The sequence below is a fragment of the Limulus polyphemus genome, unplaced genomic scaffold, assembly GCF_000517525.1.
Source record: "Limulus polyphemus unplaced genomic scaffold, Limulus_polyphemus-2.1.2 Scaffold850, whole genome shotgun sequence".
Taxonomy (NCBI): domain Eukaryota; kingdom Metazoa; phylum Arthropoda; class Merostomata; order Xiphosura; family Limulidae; genus Limulus; species Limulus polyphemus.
The window spans coordinates 390,748-399,367 of record NW_013666460.1 but is presented as its reverse complement, the minus strand read 5'-3'; positions in this window follow the sequence as shown (position 1 = coordinate 399,367).

The window sequence follows — 8,620 nt, the reverse complement described above, 5'->3', positions numbered from 1 at the left end:
ATTAAGTAAAGACTTGTGTCGTTAAAATTTCGTCGGAACGAAGTTACAAAAAAAATCAATTAACAAACGGAGACGTAACACTTTCATAAACATTTTAAAGGTTGGTCTCAAATAAAAAACATTAGCCCCAACTTATTCTAGATCACATTCCTTGTAATTTCTTTAAACAGAATCTTTCGATGTTAAGTAATATTGTTGGGCATGATCGAGATTTGCAACTTTATAAGTTGTTGGACCAGAATTTTAAAACATGAATATAATAATTATCCTTGAAGAGTTTAACCTTTACTGTAAATGGAAGTAGAGCTATGTAATCTGTGTTATTGCCTTGTATATATTATATATAGGCTTGCATATTATAGATAAATATGGAAAGTATAGCGTGAACGAACAACGTAAGATTTAAGCCTTAACCTTAGTCTAATATTATTCATTATTGAACCTGTACCGAACAAATCCAAACTTAGACCGAGAAATCCCTATACGAGGCTAACAAAGAGTGTGTATTGTAGTTCTGTAAACTGTAGTCGTTTTGATTATTCCTGTAGTTCTCCAGGGAGTTAGTGGTGAGCTTATAGACTTACAACGCAAAAAATCCGGGTTTTAATTATCCATGGTGTACAAAGCGCAAATAGCCTATTGTGTAGTTTTGTGTTAAAACAAAAAGCTATGCCTATATAAGAGTGATAAAAAAAAAGTATCACTATTTCATCTAGTTCTTATTCTTTTCTGTCTGCTGTATTCTTGCGAATAAGACTGTAAGTCTTCGATAAATAACAGGAGACCACAATTTATGAATATCATTTTAAAAGTTTTAGCATTTTTCATAGTTAAATTGATGCTTATTTTGTTAGAATGTTGGTTAATATTTAACGGTTTCCATTGTTTTTGTAGGTGTTCAGTTACTTAATATTAAGTGATAAACAACTTCAATTCAACAGTAGTTTAATTACCAATTGAGAAAAAACTGTATTACACATACAGAATGGATCCAGGGGAGAGTCCAATGGGTTTGCCCCTCCCCTTTCAAGTCCAAAAAAAAGCAAAATCGAAGGAAAGAGTAAAATATTGAATAGTAATAAAAAGAAAAATAGAGAAGCGAGTGATAGATACATTTAATTTGATAGTTTCTGGGATAGGTTATGTTCGTATTCCTGTATGAAAAGATGTTCTGGACCGTTTGTAATGCAAAAAATATTGAAGATTGAAGGATCTGTTCTTCTAAAATATATTATGATCGATTTAAAACCCACCACAGGTCCTTGAAGGAGCCCTTTTCATCGGCATGACTACCAAACACTACATCCTTCTTCTCTAACCCATCAGTGAACAGTTCTTGATATAACTTGATTCCAGGGTTCACTTCAAGATCATAATTCTAACCGTCAGCTTCGTAAATGAAAGAAAACATGTTCTCGGTGGTAGAAGAAAGTAATGGTCAATCGGATTTCTAATTGCTAACTTTCCAATAAGTGTGACTGGCAAAAATCAATGAAACGTATTAGGTATTGGGGCTACGGACATTTCAGATCTCAAGAAGTCTTTAGCATTTTAAAGGAGGTAAGCCCCTTCATATACTCTCCGATATACATTCATTGGGATCCCCTTTTCGAAAATCCTGGATCCACCCCTGATATAATTTATTTATATGCATCATTGATTATTATTCGTTATAGATATAGTACTGAAGCAACATATTGTGCTATAATACACAAAACATTATTATGTGTAACAATACATATTTACTATTCTCACAGTACTTTTTTATTTCTCTTTACAGAGAATGACCGTCACATGCCTATTTCCATTTCTGATTGGTAGTTTAGTAATAGCGACAGTGGGCCTTCCAGTGGAGAAAAAAACTACAACACCACTTGACCTGGAAGGAGTGCCATCTTTTCTTTCAGTTGAGACAACAGAAAGATATGTCGCTGATAAATTCCAAGAGAACCAAGGACTCTTTAATGTAACAACTCCCGGTCTCGAAGAAATGTCATCAAAAGATAATTCAACAGACTCTAGGCAACCAACTGACGCCCATATTGATGAGTTAACCACAGAGGGTTATTCTAGGATGAATATCAGGGTAGTAGCTACTACTGAATCCGAAAAAGAAATGTATAACGTGACTAAAACAGCAACACTGGAAGAATTTGATAGCGGTGTTGCTGATACCATGGGCGCTGTAGCAGAAAGTTCCGGAAGCAGAGAAGTTCTCTGCACCGAACCCCATGAGATAACAAATGAGGGTAATGAAAAAGACATGAGCTCTAGTTCTACTTCAGTTATAACACGAGCCATAGACCTTCAAATTGTTTCAGCTCAAGATTTCGTATTAAAGAAACTTTCAGCCGAGACCTTGGAAGATGTGGAAGAATTCTATATATTGAAGAAAACAAAAAATACGAATATATCTCATGACATTGTTTTTGAAGTTGCCTTAAATGTTACAGAAGTCGATGAACAGCTTTTGAAAGACACACAGCTAAACGTAGGAAATTATACCCAAAATGAAGTGGTTACATTCAATAGAACGATCCCTACTGTTCAGGTTCCCCCAAAAGATAAAACTACGCAGAATACTGGGGGTGTCACAAGTATAATAATGAGCCAAATGATAAGAAATGAGGAAGGCGAAACACCCAAAACTATAATCACTAAAGAAAGCACATCTGGGAAAAACATCTCGGGCGCTAACCAATCAGTCGATATGACTGCTGGAAAGAATATTTCCGAAACTGATGACAGTCCACTAAACATAACTACTTTAGAAACTAAAGGTGATTTAATCAGCATAAATACTAATGTAGATGCTTCACGAACTAAAGAAAACTCAATCAACATGACTGGAATTAACGACGCATTGGAACCTGAATACAACCTAAAAAACACGGTTCTTGAAAAGGATGTATTAGACCCTGATGACAATCCATTTGACATGCTTAATGCTACTGAGAAGTATATTTGGGAACTAGAAAAAAATCGTATCAGTTGGATTATTCGAAAGAATTTGTCAGACGTTAAAGAAAATATATCTGAAATGACTGTTGACAAGAATGCTACAAATCCTGAAGAACTACCATCTCATATGTTCCCTGAAGTATCGAACACTGAGAAAAACTCACCAGTTATGGTTTCGGAAAAGAATATCTTGATTCCTAAATATAACCTTCCCGATGTAATATCTGAGAAGAATATCTCAGTTCTGAAAAATAACCTGGTCGACATAAGTTTTGAGAATAACATCTCAGTCCTTGAAGATAATCTGTACGACATAAACTTTGAGAAGATTGCTTCAGACTTGGACGAAAGGCCATCTGACATGGACATGAAAAGGGATATCTTGAATTCTACAATCAGCCCACCTGGCCTGACTAAAGCGAAAAGATTAGATGAACTAATAAAAGAAACAAAGAAAACCGATTCCCGTGAAGAAAATCAAAACATTACGTCAGGTAACACTGAAGTCTCCACAGAAATGGGCGTCTACTGAACGTCATTACAGTAACCGATAGATTATAAATCCAGTTGTAACCGAGTAAGACGAGAATGATGATTGTTTAATTTTTCTTGAGTTATTCGCTCTAACTTCGTATACGTATCACTTGTTCTAAACTAGTATCTTAGTAAGAAAAGAATTACGACTGTCAGTGAACTGATTTATTTTATCTTCCATTCTTTTCACATGAGATAATTACACTTTTATATTTGTTAAATATGTCTTTGTATGTCTTCATAAAAAAAAAAAAACACACGCAGGATTGTTACAGTAATTCATTAGTCGTTTCAGTATCAACTGTTAATTCCATAACGATGTCCGTCCTGATTGGTGAATCCACAGAATTTATTGTGTGTAAATCAAAAATTCTAGCTGTCGTTATATTTTCTTGTGTAAATTATAACTATTTATGATCTAGAAAGAAATTCTGTCTGTCACATTAGAAATTATATATTTTTGTGTAAACAATAACTGTTTAGGATAAAGAAATAATTTTGACTGTTCAAAAATATTCAAATGTACACCATTTTTCAAAGAATTAAAAAAAACTCGTCCAAAATTAAATGCGCCCTCCGTCCTTTTAGAGCATATTTTGTTTCAGTAAATTCTGTTATTTCTCCTTTGGTTTGTTTATTTTACTTTTTGAAGCCAGTTGTTATTTTTGTTTTTACTCGCGGAGTGATATTTCTCGTATGTTTGTTTCTTGTTTGTTTTGTTGCTTTCTCCGTATTTTGAAAACGATACCATAGTTATAAAAATATAGGTTTAAGAGAATTTAGACGCTCAAAATTCTTTTAAGTTTTCGAACTGTTCATCAAGATTAAAACAGAAGTATTTCTTATTTCAATAGTAATCAAATCTGAAACTTTATCTATACATTTTATTCTATTTCTATATTTCCATTTATTTTTACGAATAATAAACTTTAAGATAAAACCAAAATTTCTGGATAATTTTTTTATCATTCTTTGATTTTTATGTTGTTATTTAGCGCAAAGCTACACAATAGGCTACTTTTTTGCTCTCTCCATAACGGGAAATCGAAGCATTGTAAGTCTGCAAACTTACCATTGATCCACCAGGAGACTTTTGATTATTAATAATTTTGGAAGGGTAGATGCTTATTAGTACATAATAAAGGCGAGCACTAAAATTTCGGTATAGAATGAGTGGAAATACATATTCTCTCCACTATTGCTTGTTGAACACTATAAACAATATACTATATTCACATTAGATTCCGTGACGTATTTACTTAATTATTTTCATGACTATGTTAAAGTTTGTTTGTTTGTTATTTAGCACAAAGCTACACAATTGGTTATCTGTGCTCTGCCCATCGCAGGTATCGAAAGTATGTATCCGTAGACATACCGCTGTGTCACTGGGGGGGGGGGGGGACGATGTTAAAGATATCAGCAGTGAGTGTGAAAGAATTGCAATAAATTTTTTTTTCTATGGAATACTATTTGATATATTTTTGAAGTTATAATTTTTTTTCATGATATATATATATATATATAATTAGCCCCCAGTAGCACAGCGGTATGTCTGCGTACTTACAACGCTAGAATCCGGGTTTCGATACCCGTGGTGGGGAGAGCACAGATAGCCCATTGTGTAGTTTTGTGCTTAACTTCAAAAACAAACAAACAATCTTACATGTAATAATGATTTTTCCTAAAAATCAGACATTATATTTAAAATCCTTTTTTCGTGTAAGATTGAACCAAAAATGTTCATTAATATTTAAAATTAAAATCTTAAAAAGGAAAAGGTCTTTTCGTAAAGCTTTAATGAAGTATTAGTATAATTCAAACAATAACGACGAAAGTAAGGAATATCAGAGACATGTTTTTAGATTGCTTGAAATTCAATGGCAATATATATATATATACATATTCAACTCTATATCAAATTATGTCGATCCCACGGTGAATCGACGGTAAGTTTACTGACTTACAATGCTAAAATCCAGGGTTCGATTCCTGCTATGGACAAAGTGCAAATAGCCTATTGCGTAGCCTTGTGTTTCAATAAACACGTTCTACTGCATACTTTAATATCTTAAAATCAACTTTAAACAATTTGGGTTTCTATTTTAATCGAGCTCGTCTTCTGTTTTTATCCGTACCCTTTTTCGTCTTCGTTGTACTATTTTATGTTAATAAATGTACTCCAAAATAGTTACACGCCTACATCTGTTTTGTATTCAATTTGTCCTTAAAAGATGACATCACTGGAAGGTTCACATCGATTGAAACTCATATGACTGCTCTACATATTCTTGTATGTTATATAATGCATTTTTGGACAAACATCTGATTTTAAATAAATTATAAACCTTATACGTTTCAATTATTTTAAAGATAATGCTTTTTGAAAAGCTAATTATTGAACCAAAAATGTCGATATATATATATATAATATTATACAAAATGAACAAACTTTGTTTAGTCTTTACATAATATAACAGTGTTACCTTAGGGACAACAATTACTCATTTTTAAACGAAAGTAAGAATCAAGGTTGTTGTCGGAACTGAACTAGCAAGATGGGCAATAGAATATGAATCTGTTTTCAGATGAGTACATTTACATTTTAATAATTACAATTTAACAGATTGCAAATTTTAATGACAAAACGTATGCACTCCCCGATCATTCCTCTTTGATAAAGAAAAAAAAAGATACTAATGTTTTCAAAATATGGGGATCTCACTAGTAATAAGTACGTTTAAGTAATATGAAGATCATAAAACTGTATGATATTAGATAAAAGGAAAGCAGATGATAGCTGGTTTATTGAAATTCATCTAATAACATTGCTTTATAAGATACAAGCAGGTGCTCGTTGAAATAATTCAACAGTAATTTGGCTAAAAATAATGATGAATAAATATAAAATGTGTATTAAAGCATATATACAATATGGTTGTCTCTTGGGCCGTTTACAACTATCTTTTGGTTGTCTCTTGGGCCGTTTACAACCATCTTTTGTCATTCCATGTGTTATTTCAATAAGGACAATTGCACTGCGTTTGTTTTTAAGCAAAGGAGACTGACTGCAATGCATTGTTGGCAAAAATGTTTGTTTTTCAATGCAATAGGTGCATCCAATACATTAGGGCCGCTCAGCTTCGCTAAGTAGCTGCAGGAATGTTTTTCAGCTGCTCCTGTCATTTTACCGAGCACAAGAAAAGATCGCTACCAAAATTATCGCATTTTGAAAGTTGTCATTTCTATAAGTGTCAAAGGAGAGATATTCAATTCAATTTATTCAACATGGTACAATAAAATCATGCATGTATATAATACCGACATGAATATATATATATATATATATATATATATAAACCAAACAACCACAAATATGTACTTAAACACGTTCCTCTTTGTGCGTTTTTTCCGTTCATAATACTATTGTTACGCCTCTGGTCGTTAGTTAATTTTCTGTAAAAATTATTTCCGTAGAAACTTTAGCGACACAAGTCCTTTCTTTAATAAAACTGGTTTATTCTTTCTGAATACAACTTTGCAATACACTTAATTTCCACAGTCGCGCTATAACAAACGCTCGCCCAACAATACGTCTCTCTCTGTCTGCAGTTCAATTACCCATTGTTGTCGTCACGTCTTGACCGTCTTAAATATACAAGACTACCGCATATCTAGTAAAAACTCGAGACTTCACGAATTTTCGAGAATATGACGTGTTACTAGCGTCACATGACCCCCGCTGTCGTAACGCTATTTTCAAAATATTTCTTTTTAATCAGTTGACGGAGGAAGTCCCGTTTTTTTCGTGAAATTCTGTCCAAAAAACAAACATTTTTGTCCTTAATCATTTTTTTTTCTTTCTTAGATTGACTGTTTAGTACATACGAAGACTGACGAATCGATGTTGATATCGATATGAAATTTTAGAAATTGCAAAAAATTAATAACTTATGATAAATTTATGATAAAAATCACATCACCTGCAGGTGTCTTTCTTCCACATTCTTTTTAACTTTCCCGTTTTGAATAACATAGAATTTATCCTGATGAGTTTTACACATAGTTTGATGTGTGAAACCTATTTGAACCTTGAAAATTTTTCTTATACTCTCACAAAAGCTGACTTGTTTCAGAGGAATAACTTAACTTCACTATTTATCCTGAATTTTTTTTTATAATTAAAGTTCAACTACTCAACATATAAAATATAGAAATACAAACTTGAATAATCCCTTATATTAAACATTTTTTCCCGATATTAAATCTTCGGAGTTTAACTTCCTTATGTCCGTATTAAAAAGGAATTTATGCAATTTTTCGAGATTTTCTTTTCGACTTTTGGGCTATCTCAAAATCTTTTCCTCGATTCGGTTATTTTTTTAATAACCAGAAAAAAGTAATATGCAAGGCGTTTGATACTAACAAATGAATTAACTTTAAGTAACTACGAAATTATTAATACTGTGAAAGCTATGCACAATTCCGCTTCTTGAGAAAAAGAAAACATGATCACATTACGAATGGTCTGTTTAATTATCTGAGCATTTTTGATGCCAGAATTCCTGAATTACCTAACTTCAGCGCAACAACAAAGATTTGTCATTTTATTTATATTGGCTTATAAACCTTTATGAAAAACCTCTTCGTCTAACTCTACTACAATATGTTAACATTACTGTATATTTCATTATGGTTGGCCGTGGCCTTGTGGATAGAATACCAGCAGTGTATTAAGACCCAGATTTCGAACTACGATATTTTTCCGAAGATGCTTCATTATTTTCGGCTGGAGCCACAATATTCAGTTAAGATTAGCCGCATAAGCGGCGAGTGTTGTGACTAGTTGATCTCCCTCTAGTCGGTAGTTATAAATTAGGGATGACTATGCCTGACTGCTTAGTCCATTTGTCTCATAAGGCCGTTGAGAATGAGAGAAAATGCTTATTCTATTAAAAGCTATCATAAATTGTCAATATGTTTAATATAAGTTATGTGTTTGATAGTGCTATAGTTACAAGTTACTGACTGCAGTAGATGTGAAAGTAAATTTTCTGTACTTGTTTTTAAATATTTTGTTAACAAATATGAAGGCTGTCGTAAAAAACAGGAAGTAGACTAAGCT